Source organism: Artibeus jamaicensis, unplaced genomic scaffold, assembly GCF_021234435.1.
Source record: "Artibeus jamaicensis isolate MK-2021 breed Jamaican fruit bat unplaced genomic scaffold, CSHL_Jam_final scaffold_1019, whole genome shotgun sequence".
NCBI lineage: Eukaryota > Metazoa > Chordata > Mammalia > Chiroptera > Phyllostomidae > Artibeus > Artibeus jamaicensis.
In genome coordinates, this window is record NW_026522025.1 from 6,386,578 (window position 1) to 6,405,241 (window position 18,664).

At 44.1% G+C, this 18,664-nt stretch overlaps 1 long non-coding RNA gene across 3 annotated transcripts in view; it reads right to left on the minus strand.

Moving 5' to 3' along the window:
* The window catches only part of LOC119055716 (uncharacterized), a 47,982-nt gene that overhangs the window by 18,938 nt on the left and 10,380 nt on the right, over window positions 1–18,664 (minus strand). For 2 of the 3 annotated variants that reach the window (XR_008389707.1, XR_008389706.1), the window contains exon 5: window positions 3,025–7,455. The exons of the other annotated variant lie outside the window; for it this stretch is intronic. This is a non-coding gene — a long non-coding RNA (uncharacterized LOC119055716). The remainder of the gene's footprint in view (window positions 1–3,024; window positions 7,456–18,664) is intronic. 3 annotated transcript variants of the gene reach the window in all.

The window sequence follows — 18,664 nt, forward strand, 5'->3', positions numbered from 1 at the left end:
CTTCTTTCTTAGGCCCTCTAGAATGCCTGTCCCATGAAACATGCATTGTGGCATTCAGCAGCATTTTAAGAAGGGGAGTTTTGATTGTGGATTTTCAGATTTTTCAACAAATTCTAGCCTTTGATATAAAAACATCTGCAAGGATAATTTAACCTAACCTGCTTTTCAACAGATGGGCAAACTAAGATGCAAAGAATGACTTATCTGAAGTCATAAAGTTGTCGTTTGTTGTAGTTGTTGTTTTAAGCAAATGTGTAGCTGTAATATTGGTCCTAATTTTCACTTCTGGGCCCTTTCTCCATGGATCCACACACATACTTCAGTGAATAACTTATTGAGGATTTACTGCATGCTGGGCTCTAATTCTCTATACCATAATAAAAATGAATTTTTAAAACACATTCAGTCTTATAACATGGAACACTTCTCTTGTTTGGAATCTTGAATGTAGTCATGACCTCCAGGATATTTTGAGCTCCTGAGAGCAACAGGACTGTGTCCTCTTTATCTCTACATATCCAGCCATGGAACGGGGCAGATGGTACTGTTTATCAATGAACGAAGGGATGCATCCTGTGGTTGGTGGAGGATTATTCACAACTAAAAGGGGGCCCTGTGATGTCTGGTATGGATAGTTCCAAGCAGCTCTGCTTTCATAGTGGGTCTCTGAGATCCTATGGGCAGTAAGTGGGTAGCAATGATTTTTTTCTCTTGCTGGTCAATTGCCTTTTCAGGTGGTCTTTATTAAGCCATCAATCTTTCAACCCTGACAGTCACCGTGACCCACTGTAGCTCAGGAAAGGAATCTTTCTTAATTACCAGCTCTTTCTTCCTCCCTTGAGATCCCTGAGTACTACACCAGGTGGAGCTGATGGATGTGTCATCTGGTTCTACCAGTGTGTGAAGTGTCATTTGCTCACACCTGAGGGCATAGCCTGCTGTCCCAGCCTAGTTAGAGGGGAGGCCCTGGCAAGCCACCCATGTATTATGACTCCAGGAAGAGACCTCTTTGCTCGGCAGTTGGAGTAGTGCTAAGGGATCAGACTCATGGAGCTTGGATTCCCATCTCTGCTACTCACTGGGAAGCAAATTGCTTAACTCCCCAAGCTCCAATTTCCTCCTCTGCAATAGGTCCCCCTCACTGTGCCACTTTGAAATGCTGGATAGCTTAGTCCTCAGGGACCTTTTATTTTCTCTCTATGCTCACAGTTCTTTAATGATCTTACTCATGGTTTTTAAATACTATGTATATGCCAAAATACTTAAATAATACTCTGTCTAAGACCTCTCCCCAAAACCCAAATATTTAAATCCATACCTAACATCTCAACTAGACCATGTAATGGACATCTCAAAGTGAATTTGCCTTAAACCAAACTCTTGATTTCTGCTCTTCCCTGACTTTCCCATTTTAGTAAATGGCAACTCCATTGTACTCGTTGTGTGGGTACAAGACTTTCAAGTCCTATTGTACTTTCACACCCACTTCCCATCCATCAGCAAAGCCTGCTCCACCTTCTGCAGTTCCACCTCTTCTCACCACCTACCCCATTGCCCCCAAGATCCAAGCCTCCATCACCCCTTGCTTGGGTTATTGCTGAAGTCGCCTCCCAGCTGGATTTCCAGCTTCCACCCCTGCCCCTTTATAGATGTTTCTCACTCAGCAGCGTGGTGATACTTTATAAAATCAGATCATGTATCAGTTTTCTATTCAAATTCTTCCATGATTTCCTTTTTCACTCAGTATAAGCTAGTCCTTAGAATATCCTACAGGGCTCTAAACTGTCAGCACTTCTCTCCCCTCTTCTCCCACCATGCTGTCTCCCATTCATGCCAGCCCAAGCAATCCTGCACACCCCTCCTCACTGGGCCTCCCACTCGCACCTTCCCACCTCTCAGCTCACAGCTGCTGTGCCCCCTGCCTGGAATGTATTTCCTATGGTTATCCGCCCAGCTCACTCTCACTTTTTTCAGAAAAGAATGAGGCTCCTCGTTCATAAAGTGGGCCTATGAAGAAATGTGCCCTTGAAACTGTAATTCTTTAATCACAGAAATAATGAGGTCAGCCCCATATGGACGTTTTCATCACATCTTTGGAGAAAATCGACTAAAGTTGCACCAAAGTGATCACGTGCATAGCACACACAAAAGATGTAGCTCATGTGCCTACTTCTGAATCAAGCCAAGCTGTCCTCTGTCAATTAAAAGGACATGGCAGCAAATAGGATCTGGTTTAAAAAACAAACAACAGAAATAACTGCAGGCAACTCTACCACTTGGTTCAGAGTCAGACATAATTCCCCTAGGACGTTAAAGTTGTGACCCCAAGGTCTAGGGCCTGTTAAGCGAGTGTGAATAAGGGAATGAAAAAAAGGCTAGATCATTTCAGTGATAAGAGAGAATGAAAGAGGAGGGATAGGTAGGAGCCAGAAACACCTTGTTGGGAGGATAAGAGCTCAAAGTAGATGCCATTACACAGAGGGGTGTGTGTGTGCATAGTATACATGGTTGATAGTTAAAAGAGAGAGATTCTGTAAGCATATTTCATAAAATAATAAAGAGCTTATTTCTGAATGGTGGCAATATGGATGATTTTTCTTTTTAATCTTCCTTTTTTTTTTGTAGTGAAGGTATTTTACTTGTCTCATAAAAAGGAAGGAGAAAATAGCCAGAAGACGGCAGCCTCCCCTTTTCCTCGAACAGCGCGGCCACTGGGGGCACAGAGTTCACTAGGGGCTCCGCCCTCGCCCTGTGTCAGGAAGGTCAGGGCACGGCCTTTCTCCCGGTTTGCCAGGCTCGGAAGCTTCCTTCATTATATGTGTCACTCTTCCTGACATGCAGATTTTTGCTTTGAAAATATTGCTTTCACACACACACACACAATATCATTAAAGAAGAACCACAAGTATCAATTCCACATGAAGAAAAATGATCAACCCCAATAATAATTAAAGACATGCAAATTTTAATTGAAGTGGTTGACCATATTTTCCCCAATAAACCTACCAATAATGATAATAATACCTAATGCTGGCAAGTATGTGGTGAAAGTGATAACCTTCTACATTGTCAAGGACACTGTGAATATGTCCAACCCTGTGGGAAAAGCAAATTGGCAATATGAGTTAAGATCCATGAAAATGGTTACTTCATCTCATTCAGGAATTCAACATCAGGAAATGTATCTTTAAAACATGATAAGCGGTGTTGTCAAAGATTTATGTCCCAAAATGTTCGTGCGAGCAGCAAAAAATAGCTTGATATAGCCATTCAATAAAATATTAGACCACCATTAAAATTATCATTATAAAGACAAAGGGGAATACGCTCAGGATATCCATTAATGCACATTACTACAATACCTGCAAGTTGTGGAGAAAATAGTCTAAAATATTCTAAAAGGAAACACCCACACATTTAAAAATTTTTAAAAACCCATTCTGAAAGTGCATAGGAAGAGAGACATGCCTTTTTTGCACCTTAACCGCTCAGTGCCTCAGTTTCCCCACCTCCTAATGGTGTTGAGAATGATTTTCATCAGAGATATGTTGTGAATACAGGACAAGTTAATACACTTGATATATTAAATGTGTTAAGTCTTTAAAGTTCTTAGAATAGTACCTGGTACATAGCAAGTACTCAAGGGATCTTAATTATTGTTGTTCTTTTCTAATTTGTTTCTACCTTTCCTCTCCAGTAATTTGCACATTGTTTTAGGGAATTTCTCTTCTTATTTCAGTCCTTTAAGCAACTCCCCACCCCATCTGCCTCCGGATTCCTATTTCTTACATGTCCTGACCACAGTTTCCTAAAAACAAAAGAACAGACAAAAGCAAACGAAAGGATAATTTGTTCACTTCTCCCAAACCTCCAACATCTTCTGGCTTAGAGGCACTGTTCAAACTCTCTAAGTTTACCATTTTATGCTTCATGATTAACCTTTAGCTGCCTTATAGATCTTGCATTACAAACCCACAAAGCAGAACATTCCACTGTTGAAAGATGACACTAATTTGTCCTGCACACCTAGAGCCAGCTGGGAATGGGCCATGTGCTGTCAACCTGTGTAGCTGCACTTGAGGCTTGCAGCCCCCTAGCAGCGGTTAGCATAACAGAAGAGTGAACAAGCTGAGGTAAGTGACTAGCCTAAAGTCACACAGCTAGCAAATTAATAGAATAACTATCTGAACTCTATCACCCCACAACAAGCTCAGGGCCATCCCTTTCCGTCTTCCTCCCCACTTGCCTGCCTCATGAATACGCCTTCAAGTTCAGGCCTTCAAATGACCAGTCAAACATACTGGGTTTTTTATCAGTGTTCACTCAGGTTATCACCTCCTTCCTTAGCGACCTATACACACAACACAGGCCCCTATCTAACCCTTCATCTCTCTCCTGAGCACTGCTCTCTTCCTTCTAAGACAATTTAAATTCTTCCTTTGGAACAAAGTCTTCCCTTATCCCGCTGTATTCATTGAACTTCATGTATTTTAATAAACTGTTTACCTGCAGTAAGGTAAGATGGGCATAGGAATGGTTACATCTGCAGTGCACTTGCACAGTAAAAACTCTGAGGTGCCAGCTACAAAAAGGAGAGATCAGGGAGTGTGGGAGGAGACAGGAGGGGGTCAGAGTTGCCTGGGATGAGGAATTATTTTATGGCGGTGACAGTAGGAACAGGTCCTGACTATGTCTCTTATCCTAGATTAGTTACTTTTCTCTGGGCCTTCATCTCTTTTAATATAAAATGGTATTAATGAGCTGGATATCTTCTAAGTACCCCAGTCCTCACCCCAAACTTAACATAGTATCCGGCACATAGTAGGTACTCAATAAATATTTGTTGTGTTGACCCCAAGAAGAAATATACCTGTCAAAAAGGACTTATTGTGGTTAATTGGGCCCAAATTCATAATTAGAGTCCAGCAGCTGTTATTTACAGGAGGCCTCTCACACATGCTGCATTTCAGGGAAAAGCCACAGATTAGGCTACCAAGCCTCCTGCGCTATATTCCTGCCTTCTAATCCAACCCCTCTAAAGGAGTCCCTGGAATCATCCTTCGACCTGCCCCAGCCAATTGGACCTGCAAGGCTATGTCCCCCATTTGTACCTTTACTGACCAATCAGAGTGACTCCATAATAATCAGTCAGGATGCGACATTCTGAACAATCAGGACAGTGCTATGTGGACTGATCAAACTGCAAATTTGCATAAAAATGGACCAGAGATCACCATGGCAAGTACTTTATATTCAAGGGGGGACCCAAAGTGAAATTTATTTAAATATAAAAAGATTGGGTGTTTATTCTTATATGTTTAAACTTCAGTCACCTTCAAAGCACTCTCCATTTGATGCAATAACCTACTGAGACATTTTTCAACTGCTTAAAACAGTTTTGGGGACTTCTGGCCAAGATGGAGGTGTAGGGAGATACACTTTGCCTCCTTACACAATCAAAAGGCAGACAACAACAAATTTAAAAACAAGACATAACCGGAACTGCCGGAAAATTGAACAGTACAGGAGTCCAACAACCAAGGAGCTAAAGAAGAAACATTCACCCAGACCTGTAGGAGGGGCAGAGATGGGCAGACAGAGTGGAGAGGACTCACAGCAAGGCAGGGGTTAGAGGACCAGGGCAGACAAGGTGGTGGCTGGAAGAGTGGGTGGTCCCACACTGGCTTACAGATAAACCAGGAAGAACAACTGGGGAGCAAGACAAACTGCATACCCAGGATTCCAACACAGCTAAATAAAGCCTCAAAACCTCTGACTGAAAAAACTTGTGGGGGTTGCTGTGACAGGAGAAACTCCAGCCTTACAGGAGAGTTTGTTGGAGAGACCCCCAGGGTCCTAGAACATACACAAAACCACCCACTCAGGAATCAACACCAGAAGGGCCCAATTTTCTTGTGGGTAACAGAGGAAGTGACTGAAAGCCAGAGAGCTGAGCAAGCGGCACTGTTCATTCTCAGAACCCTCCCCCACATACAGCACCACAACACAGTGATGTGGGTTGCTCTTTCCTGGTGAATACCTAGGGCTCTGCCCCTTACCATGTAACAGGCAGGCTGAAACAACAACAACAACAAAAACGGCCCAGATAAAAGAATAGATCAAAGCTCCAGAAAAATAAAACTAAGTTATCAAGAGATAGCCAACCTATCACACACAGTTCAAAACACTGGTAATCAGGATGCTCACAGAAATGGTTGACTATGGTCGTAAAATAGAGGAAGAAGTAAAGGCTATGCAAAGTGAAATAAAAAATATACACAGGGAACCGAGAATGAAGGGAGGGAAACTGGGACTCAAATCAATGGTTTGGAGCAGAAAAAAGAGATAAACATTCAATAAGAATAGAATGAAGAAACAGGAATTCAAAAAATGAGGAGAGGCTCGGGAACCTCTGGGACAACTTTAAACATTCCAACGTGCGAATCATAGGGATGCCAGAAGGAGAAGAGGAGAGCAACAAATTGAAAACTTATTTGAACAAATAATGAAAAACAACTTCCCCTGTATGGCAAAAGAAATAGACTTCCAGGAGTCCAGGAAGATCAGAGAGTCCCAAAGAAGCTGGACCTAAAGAGGAACACACCAAGGCACATCATCATTAAGTTACTCAAGACTAGAGATAAAGAGAGAATCTTAAAAGCAGCAAGAGGAAAGAGTTGCCTACAAAGGAGTTCCCATAAGACTATCAGCTGATTTCTCAAAAGAGACCTTACAGGCAAGAAGGGGCTGGAAAGAAGTATTCAAAGTCATGAAAATCAGGGACCTACATCCAATATTACTCTATCCAGCAAAGATATCATTTACAATGGAAAGGCAGATAAAGTGTTTCCCAGATAAGGTCAAGTTAAAGGAGTTCATCATCACCAAGCCATTATTATATGAAATGTTAAAAGGACTTATCTAAGAAAAAGAAGATCAAAACTATGAACAATAAAATGACAACAAACTCATGACTATTGACAACTGAACCTAAAGAACAAAAACAAACGAAGCAAACAACTAGAACAGGTTCACAGAAATAGAGATCACATGGAGGATTATCAATGGGGAGGAGGATTGGGGAGAATAAGGGACAAGGTACAAGGAATAAGAAGCGTAAATGGTAGGTAGGAAATAGACAGAGGGAGGTTAAGAATAGTATGGGAAATGGAGAAGCCAAAGAACTTATATGTGTGACACATGGACATGAACTAGGGTGGCAGAATGGTGGTGGGAGGGGGGAATACAGGGCTGAGGGGAATAAAGGGGGGGGAAATGGGACAACTGTAATAGTACAATCAATAAAATATATTAAAATTTTGAAAAGAAAAGAAATTTTGAAAGAAAAAAACAGTTTTCGAACTCATCGATTTTGATGACTTTCAGTGCTTCTGTTGTTTTTCGTTTGACCTCTTCTGCATTGGCAAAATGGTTCCATCTGAGGAGTTTTTTCATCTGGGGAAACAAATACAAGGTGCTTGAGGCAAGATCAGGTGAACAGGGAAGGTGAGGCATGGAGGTCATGCTGTTTTTGTTCAAAAACTGCTGAACACTCGGCATGGAGTGGGCAGGTGTGCTCATAAGTCACTCATCATCAAAATAGGTAAATGCATTTAAAGAGTCTTCCAAAAAATTCACTGAAGCTGAATTCAGCCTCTCACAACAACACCAGCTGGTACACTGATCGAGATGGGTTTCTAGAATGCTCACCCAGCTGGGGGAGCCTATATTATAAGGGGCCCATCATTATGGGTTTTTTGGGCCCCCCCATTATAAACAAGTCCCCCATTTATCTTGGGAGAGCATAGTGCCAGTTTCCACCTGAGGCTGCATTTCCCCAGTTTGCAAACTATTTACCTGAAGAGTCTCTTTTTACCGCACCTCAGATGGGGAACACCTGTTGGCATTGGATTGGTGGCAGCAACGTTTTGTTGACAGCTGAATGAGTAAAGATGCACTTTAAGATAAAGTCCAGAGTTGTGGAGGAGAGAGGAAAAGCATTCTTCCAGAAAGGAAAAGATCAGGTTTAGTTTCTCAATAAATGATTCCTGGTAGAGAGGTAAATAATCACCCTTCTTTCCTTTCTCACAATATCCAGGCCAGGTTTTCTCTGAGACCTGACCTTTCTTAGACTGGGAGTGTTTAATTATTTCTCTGTGAGTTGGTACCCCAGCTGGATAGAGTTAATAAAGCAACCAGGCCTTTATCTTAACAGGAGTCTTAGGATCAAATTCTCCCCTCATTAAAGGCCTAGAAATCTCCCTGACAGCAGTGGGAGTTCTGGAGTTGGCCTGAAAGTGGAATTAAATTTCTTAGTGAATTCTTTCACAGGCACAAGAGATGGGACCATTTAGCTTAGAGGGAAGAAAGATAGAAGGACAAAGGACAGGAGGGAAGAGGGAGAGATGGCGGAAGGAAGGAAGGAAGGAAGGAAGGAAGGAAGGAAGGAAGGAAGGAAGGAAGGAAGGAAGGAAGGAAGGAAGGAAGGAAGGAAGGAAGGGAGGAAGGAAGGAAGGCAAGCCTTTGTTAAAACCCAGCACACAGAGGCAGGAAGGAATTCCTGAGATGGGCATGGTGTGGAAGTAGGAATAAGAAAGAGCCAGGGCTGGACCCTCAAATATACCAGCCTCCAAGATTCTCTGAGCTACCCTAGAGAGTAAGTATTATCACCTGAAAGAGAATGGACAGGGAAACCTGAGCTCCCCAGCTAGTACCATAAGGGTTGAAGCTCCCATGCCTACATTCTTTCCATCAACTACATAGATTTCCCCAAATAAACTTGCAAAGTGTGGCAGTAACTAGGGACTACTTTATGTTCTTTATTTCTAAGTTCACGACAATCGCACAGGACAGATTGGGAACCAAAAAATTCTTCCCTCTTAAAATGATGCCACTTACAGTTATATGTTTATAAACAAGTGACTATTTATATGTGAGGAGAGATTTCAACATGTACATAAGTGTATGTTGCCTATTTTTATACACAACTTTCAGTATATACTCATGTACATATACCTGTACACCCCAACTTGAACACGAGTTGGCTCCTGCCTGTGCATGATATCTTATGCCCCTGGTATTTCATCTCCTCTCCGTCATGAGGTAGGAATAATAGCAAAGCATGTCTCACAGGCTGGTTGTGAGGGTCACCCAGGAGACCACACAAGCCAGTTGACAAGACAAATTCTGTATGAGTCCACTTCTGTGAGGCACCTAGAGCAGCCCAGTTCACAGAGACTGACGGGAGAGTGGTGGCTGCCGGGTTGGGGAGGATGGGGAAGTTGGAAGGTGTTTAATGGGTGTAGAGAGTTTCAGTTTTGCAAGGTGAGAAATTTCTGGAGACTGGTTGCACAACAGGTGAGGATGTTTCTACATGCTAAACTTGCTCGTAGAAATTGTGGAGGCCACAAGTTTTATGTTTTGTGTTTTTACAATTTAAAAACAAAAGCAAATAGGAGAATACAGACAAAAGGGCCCCGCCTAGTGTCACACAGATCACTTGTTAATTTCACCAGATGCGCACAAGCACACACAGCCACGGGCGCACGCAGTGATGGGAGCCCCGTTTTAGAAAGCTTGTTTGCCAATAAGTTAACAATTCCACATTGGCTACCTCATTTGATATGTACCAGTTACATGCTCGTAGACAGGGAGAAGGAAGAAGAGGACACGGGGGGGGAAAGTTGGAGAAACATTAGGTAATTTCTTAACATTTAAGGCTTATGTTTGGGGTTTGTTTTCTTTTAAAAATAGACCAGTGTATCTGTGGATATGCCGGTGTTTGCACATAGCTATCTTTCATTCATCATCTGCTGAATGCCAAGTGTTTTAAATACTTTACCTCACTGAATATTCTAAGTCACCCATCGCCATGTAAGGTAGTAATTATCTCCATTCCACAGATGAGACAACTGAGGCTCAAAAAGTCAAGGAATTTTCCCAAGGTCACATGACTAACTGATGCAGCTTTACTTTGAACTCCAATTTCTCAAAGTCGTCTGTTTTCTCTCTGTTATGGCAAGCCCACCCCCTTTCCTTGTAATCCCAACCCAGGACAGTGCCAGATAATTTGTGTGGACATTGAGTGAATGCATTCCCTTAGAGCTAGAGGAAGATGCCACAGCCTGGAGTATGAATTCAGTGTGTCCTGGGGCAGACCAAGTGACCAACTGGGTAATTCTGCATGTGAGTTCTTGCTTGTGGGGCCCCCAGAGGCCCAGTGGAATTGCCCATGGTGGGAGCACACCAAGGCTGATGGGGTCCCAGGCACAAGTCAAATTACAAAGGACTAGAATTCAGGGTTGAGAGGGAGCCCCAGCGTTGGCAGAATAAATAAACCTGATCACCAGGGTCCAAGGGCAAGGCCAGGCCAGAAAGTAAAGCGGAAGCAGTGGACTTGAAAGTAGTATAAAGTAGCATAAAAGTGGTATAAAGACGCAGAATGGGCCACACCATGTGGCTCAGAAGCCATGCATGAGAAGGAAACAGTGAGTTTCCTCTCAAAGCAGCTCTTGGGACATGGCTGTGCTTAGACTGCAGGGGAGACAGTTATCACATCTCTGAAGTGCTCATGTAATTGTTAAAAGAGATACGTACATAGCCTAGGAACCAGAGCTTAAATATGATTGCCTGACTGTAAGCTCTAGATTGAAGGACAAAGCAAGCCCATGGTATTTTTCACCTGGGATTATTCAGTGCCTCGTCAGCCTTACAACAGAAATAAGGTTGTCTCCCTCTCCACCTTTCCTGGGCTCTATTGTTGAAAGAAGAGCCTTATGTGTTTTTGAAAAATTGTGCAAAGATAAGTGAGCTTTGCTTTGGTCAGAGGACACATTGTGCCACAAAACATGGACAGAGGGAGGACTAACCTCCTGCAGACAGTATGAAAAGTGGGCTGCTCGGAAAAGGTCTGACGTCAGGTTCAATTCTCTCAGGCCTTCCTCGGCTCTTGCAGTTCTAAGATGATGGTGCTAGAGATGGCAGTGATCACATGCCTGTCTGAGCTCCTCACTGAAAACCCACGTGTGAGCCCCGGCCAGTGTGGCTCAGTTGGTTGGAACATCACCACATAAACCAAAAGGTTACGGGTTTGATTCACGGTCAGGGCACCTACCTAGGATGCAGGTTCTGTCCCTGGTCGGGGCTTGTATGGGAAGCAACCGATCCATGTTTCTCTCTCACATCGATGTTTCTCTCTTTCTCTCCCTCCCTTCCCCTCTTTCTAAAATCAGTACACATGTCCTCAGATGAGGATTAAAAAAAAAAATGACAACTTACATGCTAATTACAAGATGGCCACAAGAAGGGCACTCTCACCACACCAGTAGCTTTTTTGGTTTTGCCATTTGCTCATTTGCCTATCAGGTGATAGGAAAGTCAGGAAAACAATGCAGCCCACAGTGAGCCTTGTACTGAGGTGTCCCACTAGTCCTTGGAGAAATATTGCCAAGACCATGTGACCTAGACTTGTAATAGTGTCTCAGTTAGCAATGTTCCCTCAGCTATCTACAGTCTTAGCAGGATGGCTATTACCTGCATTTATAAATGGAAAGCTGAGGTCCTGCAGCCTCTGCCCCACCTGCCTCCCCATCTTCATTAGCTGCCCCTCCATTCCTTGCTTGCTGGCCACACGCTGAGTTCCAGATATGCTCATTTTTTTGTTTCTTGACCACTCCGAAGTTTTTCCTGCCTCAAGGCCTGGGTACCCACTGTTCCCTTCCTCTGGAATGTCCTTCTCCATCTCTTTACATGCTAGCTCCTTTGCCTCACTCAGGTCTCAGCTCAAATGCCACCTTCTCCAAGAGTCTTTGCCGTACCCCCTCAATCAAGTACCCCACTTCCCTGAGCTGGAAGCACCAGAATTCAAAGCTAGATCATCCATCTTCTGAGGAGCAATGGGGAAACTACTTTTCAATCATGTTAAGTTTTATAAAATAAAATCTGAGTAAATTTCCCACTTGTCACAAATTTGAAAACCACTCATCAGTGATGACCATTAGCATTGAGCAATGCTTGGAGGGTAAGAGTCCTGCCTCTGAATGGAGCAGGTGAGTAAGTCGGGTTCCCAGAATGCTCCTGCCCCATGGTGCAGCTCACTGAAAGAGAGGAATCTGGGCTGGGAGAGGCTAGAGCAGGAGGTTTGAGAGGAATTTCTCACTAACTCTTGCTAGACCCTTTGTCTAAGACTGAGAACTTGGTGATGAGTTGGGTGGGAGGACTTTCAGGATGTTCCCTGAAGAACGTGTTATTGATATTCTAATGGTGGTGGAGGTGGTGGTGGTGGCCCAGAATTCTTTCCAACATACCCAGCCGGGGTGGAGAGCAAGGGAAGGGATCCTCCTCAGCCAAGTATTTGTCCTACATACTTGCACTCAGTCACAAAACATCCATGCTGATGATGACACCTCACTTCCTGCCCACGTTCCCGGGGTCTTCCATGTCATGCCTTTTACATGTACTCAGGGGTCTCCGGAAAGAGCTAACAGCTGACAAGAATAAACACTGGACTGGCTGTGAAAGGACATGGCTTGGATTCTAAATGTACCTCTTCCCAGCTGAATGAATTTAGTCGAACTTCACAATCCTTCTGAGTATCAGTTTCCTCACCTGTTAAAGTGAGACATGAATCCAGTCCAACTAACACTTCAGGCTTACTTAAGGCACACTCCATAAATACATGACTCTGCAAACTATTTGGTTTAATAAAAAAGAAAGAGGACCAAGGAGGTGCTGAGGTCAACACAGATAAATTGTCTCTTCTCCCTAAGAGGTCCAGGTAAGACAGTAGCATACTACACTGTAATCAGCAGCAATACCTGCTTCACAAGAGGACCTCCATCAGGATGCCTGTACAGAAGAAACTGCCTTGAAGCTTTGAGAGTGATTTGATTTGCATGCATTTGGTTTGCCAGCGAGTGTTTAGGAGCCTACTCACCCCAGATGCTTAAAGTTAGTCTGCCTTTATTGCTATAAAATACTCCTCACTTGTACCTTGATTTGACAGGTGGCCCTCTGCCTCCCCCCACCTCCCCAACTCCAGCCCCTGGGAGCTGACCCTTCAAGCACTATTATTTATTTACTTTTTCCAAGTTTCTAGGTGTAGTATTAGTAGTTTTCACTCACTTTTTTCTTATTCTGGCAAAAACCCTAGGAGATGACTACTATGCATACCCTCATTGTACACACAAGATCACTGTGGATCAGAGAGGTTAAGTGACTTGCCCGGGGTCACGCAGCACTGGAGAGATGGACCAGGTTATTTTGGCTCCTGGCTCTCCCTTCATTCACTGCATAGGAGAGAGAACAGGGCTTCCTACCCACACGGTGTCCTCTGTTTATTTTACCATAGAAGTGACCGTGAAGAGTGATCACATCCCTCCCTGCATGGCCCCTAGCTCCTCTCTGCCAGTGGCTCTGGGCCCACGCAGCTGCCCACACAGTCATCCCTGCAGTCATCCACACAGCCAGGGATGACTTCCCCTGAAGTCAGACATCCAAGGGCAGTTCACTTGAAGCAGATCAGCAGGACTTTCCACCCCACAGAGGACGCAGCCTTGCCAAGTTCTCCACCGGCCGGGCTCCTGGATGTGGGCCTCGTGTGTTCCCATTGCATAAGTGTTATTCCAGCCAGTTCCTGGAATCGGAAATATGGCAAACCATTCACCTGGTGGGAGCCCTTGCCCAAAAAGGAGGGTTGTTTGGTTAGCTGCACTCTCTCCTTCCAGGAGACTAACTTGTGAAAAAGTTTGTCTAGCAAGGTCCATTTCCTAAGCCCAAGTTGTTTTATTTTTCCCTACTCTTCAGCCACCCAACACATACTTTTCTCCCAAAGAGTTCTCAAATCCACCTCAGAGGCCTCTGCCCTAGTTCAGGCCTCCTCATCTCTGGGGCGATTGCACCAGGGCTTCCTTGCTGGTCTCCCAGACTTCCTGCTTCCAGCCGGACCCAGCTGCAGGCCGACCTCCACGCTGCAGCTGAGGATCTTTTCAAATGCCAGTCCCACTGTGTGAGGCCTCAGTATGATTCTTTCCACGGCTCTCCAGCATCCAAAAACTAAATGCCTCTCTATTATTTGAGTTGTTTGCAATGAGAAGGTAGTATTGTTATAATGTTTTAAAATATGCTTCCCACCCTAGACTGCAAGTTTCTTGAAGTAGGAAGAATGTCTTCTTTGTTTCCATATCCCTAGAACACCGTTCAGTGCCCTACCCATAGTAGGTAAGTACTCCAGATGTGTTTATTGAAGTTCAATGAACTGATACTTACCAGTTACCCAGAGCTCATGAAAAGTGTGAGATTCCCAGTGTAACTAGAGGGGATGGATACAATTCCAGCCCAAACAGTTTAGTCAGTGTGTACAGCAGTATCTGAGCAAAGATACAATTTTTGCTACTGAAAATGGTTCTTAGACTCTCTTTGTCAATTGATATTAGACTGGAACTCCGGACTGGGGTCCAGTTTGTTTGTCCAAGTCCCTGGTAAAGCCAACAAAGAAGACAGTGCTCTTCAAATTGCCCAGGGGACCTCATTCTAATGAGCTTCCAGGACAGAACCATAGTAAGGAGCAGAAATTACCAGAACAACTTGAGTCTTCTTCTGTAAATCCCACCTTGATGAAACTCCAGTGATAGCCTTTCCCAGAGCTTATCTAGGGGTCAAATCTACATCCCATCATGTGATTGCCCTGTGACAGGCAGCAAACCCCTTCACTTCTTGTGACTCCATGTTTGCATCTGCTCACAGGTTAGTTGTGACAAACAAATAAAGGCATGTGCACAACAGCTTATGAGTTGGCTGATGAACTGATGGACAAGGGCACAGCTAGCACGTTCCCTCCCTGTGGGCCACACTGCTTGGGATGTCACATCACACACGCTGGAGGCTGTCGTGTGAGCCAGGTATCAGCGCAGGAGGAACTAGATGAATGAACTATCTAATAGCACCTAACTCGGAGTACCTCACGGGATTCCCAGCACACTGCAGGGACAGAGTGTCAAATTGCCCTCTGTCACTCTGCCTTCCTTCCTTCTTCAAATATGTTTAAATCTACGGTTGGATTAAGATCAGCTGACTCTCAGAGTCCTGGGAGCCATCCTGTCTCCTCACTAATCCTCTTGTGCCTATCTTAAATTTTAACTCTCAGAGAATAATCTTGTTTCCATATTTCTGAGTTCTCCCAGCAAGTTCCTTATAATCCCATGTGCTGGCAACTGATTTTCCTTGAGAACAGCCTGGTGCAGGGGAATGAGCATAAATCTGCAGTCAAGAAACTGGGGTCAACGACAAGCTCAGACACTCTGATGCAATGAATCTCACCTCCTCACCTGCTAAGTCAGAATACAATGTTATTAACTCCTCCAGCGTAGTGGCAAGGGTGAAATGAGGTCACGGATGTCAGCAACCCCATATGGCATGCTAGTCATTATTTCTGGTTTGAGTTTCTTTAATATCTAAAGTCTGGGAATAAGAAAAACACAACTTGACTCTCAGTAAGCCATTTTTTAAATTAATGCAAACAGAAGAACCACCCTTAAAATATCAGGCAGGGTTCAAGACTCAAGCACTGAGTAGACATCTTTTCTCACAGACCACCCATACCTCTTCTGTGTCTGAAATACTGGCCCCTGACTTCCCTAAATGACGTGTCGGAGGGAGCATCCAAGTGCATGCATTTGCTGAAGAGTCCTGCAAAAAGGTCCATGTTTTTACTCCGTCTTACATATAACTGGAACTTCCAGTGATATGAAAGCCAAGAACTGGGTGGAGATTCATCCAGAAAATAGCCAGACTTTCTGGATACCAGAAGGAGTTCACTTGGGGTTGGATGGGTTCACCCGTCAAGTAGTAGCAGACACTGGATTCTTTTTTAATGAGGGCTAACTAGCCTACCCTCTGTAGAATATGAACAGTATTTGGTGGGTGAATCTACCTACCATGGGGTCATCCATCTGGGATCAGCTCAAATGTGGTCCAAACAACTGAAAGGTCTTTGGGAAACATCCACTGCTGTTCATTGCAGAACAGAATGCTGTTGAAACCAAAGCAGATGCTGACTTCCCTGGATTTGTATTCTATACTGGCTCTGACTCTCAAGCCTTGGTGCTTCCTAACACCCACCCTCTGTTTCAGCTAGACATAGCTCCTGACTCTAATCCCCTCATACCCTGTCCATTTCTGACCTCCATGCTCCTACTGTTATCTGTCAACAATCGGTAGGGGAAGAAGGAGGTACAATCCCTCGCATCTAGCATGGTGTCTAGATCAAGAAGTAACTCCGTGAGTGTTAACTGGATGAATAAATGTGTTAGTGAATGAATGAGTGAATGCGTAAATGAATGACGGAAGCCTGAGCTTTCCTGCCTCAAATATAAACTTGTCAATTTCCTTGTTTTATCCTGAGATGGTCCATAGTGCATGGTTCTTACAACACAGTAGAAAAACAAGTCAGTGAAACCTGGAGGATCAAAATGAGTTTCAGATAAATTGGGTTTAATTCCCAACTGTCCAATGATAGCCTAGGGGATCCTGGCCCCAGTACTAAGATCTAGGTGTACAGATTTAGTATAAGCTCTGAGCAGTAACATGTTCTATTTAGGCAATGGATGTCCTTTAGAAGTTCAGATTGTGTCTCCATGGTGAATGACTCAGTTTAATGTCACTACTCGTATGTTAGAAGAGGGTCCACAGAGAGAAGAACAAGATGGATTCTTCTCAAGGACCAAAATGTGCATGCTTTTCTTAGAGCTGCTATCAAATATGAACATAACTATCCTCCATTTACCACTGAGAAAACTGAGTCTTTAAGAAGTGAGGTGAGTTGCCTGGAGTCACATCACTAGTTCACGGATCCAGGATTCAAATCTAGGCCAGTCCATGCTCTTGCTACCCACTAAAGAGATGGCTAGGTAAGCGGTTCTCCAAATTGACAGTATCTGGGGGATTGTTAAAATCCAGATTGCTGGGCCCCACTTCCAGATTTTCTGATTCAGTTGTTCTGGGACGAGCCTGAGAATTTGCATTTTAAACAAGTCCCCCAGTGGAGATGCTGATATTGGTCCAGGGAGTACACTTTGAGAAGCATTTGGCTACGGTATCAGAAAGGACTCACGGTATCAGAAAGGACTCTTAATTGTTGCAGTTAATAGACACCAACTGGCGATAACTTGTGCAAAAAAATAAAAAATAAAGGAGTATTTTATCACATGGATATAAGGGCATTTCCTGAAACCCAGAGGAAGGCACGTAATCAGGTCTCAGTATTTCTGTTTGGACTTTATAATACTATTTATACCAACTTCCGCATCTGCCCTTCTGTGCAGCGTCAAACAACATGGTGGAAACATCTGCCAGGTTATTCCACGCAGAGCCAGCAGCCCAAGGAAAAACCGAATCTCTCTCACTGTCCCAATTCCAATTCCCAGAAGCTTGAATGAGTGGGTGCACATTCCTGGTCTAGTCATCTGTGACCAGGGAGGGCAGCAGCATAGATGGGATTATGCAGTGGCTGTTAGAGCCCCATCATTGTACCCACATAGACTGACACAGAAGTGTAGTTCCTAGAGAAAGGAATTGGGCAGTAAAGCCAATAGCTGAGCACCATGGCTGGGGTGCAAGAAGTGAGCATACAGGTGAGTGAGAAGTGAGAAAGCTACATTAACCAGGTTTAGTGACCAGAACATGAACAGTGGTTGGGAAACCTTTCAGAACATGTGGTCGATGGCCTTCAGAAATAAGACTTTTCTCTTGTACTAGACATAGTAAACAGTAAATCCATCTGGTTTGCAAATTCTCTTAAAAAGTCTACACAGACAATTTCTAGGGCTAAATAGAGCCAGTTCTGTTTTCTTAGAACAACAGAATGTGGAATTCCAGACCAGTGCAGCTGCGCCAAGCTAGGTCAGGGAAAAGGCACAGATTATACTGATTAATACACAGATTATACTTATTAATGTTTTGCAAACCCACCCAATCCCTTCCCTCCTAACCTTCCTTTGCCTCTCTTCACCCTGCCCTGCAAGGAAAAAGCCCGAAGTTGCTAAGGAAGAGTCAAGACAGAATTTCAGGCTGATTGGATCAGGTGTTCAGCAAAAACACCCCATATATGCTCTCTCCCAGGCCTAGTGCTGTGTTTCCAAGAAGGACACAAAGCACTAGGCTATTAGATGCCAAGCTCAGATCACTGTTCTGGCAGCCCCTCTTTGTCACAGGTGTGCTTGCTGGAAATTTGCACGATAGGAGTCTGGAAAAGGGAAGGTGCTGGTGGGAGGCACAGTGGAAAGAGCATTAAGATACATAATCAGGCATCAGCAGATTTGACTTCGGGTTCTAACAAACCAAGCAACTTGCCCACATCAGTCCATTAAATCAGGACAAGGCCACCGTGGGCATGTGTGCTGTTTTGTGTGAATTAAAGGAATTCATGCCTTCCTCTATGTTGGAGCACAGGGTTGGAGCGTCCTTGCCCAGGAAACACCTCTGCAACCTTCACGGTAACTTTGCATCATGGTGCCCCTCTAAGAATAAGGTGAATCTGTGCAATAAGAGAGGCCTCAGGGTGGTCTCAACCAGCCTTGGTGATAACAAGAGGCAAGGAGAGCCCTCAAGGCAGCCATGACACCTGTCATCCCAACCCAGGTCAGAAATAATGAGCCAAAATGATCTCTCC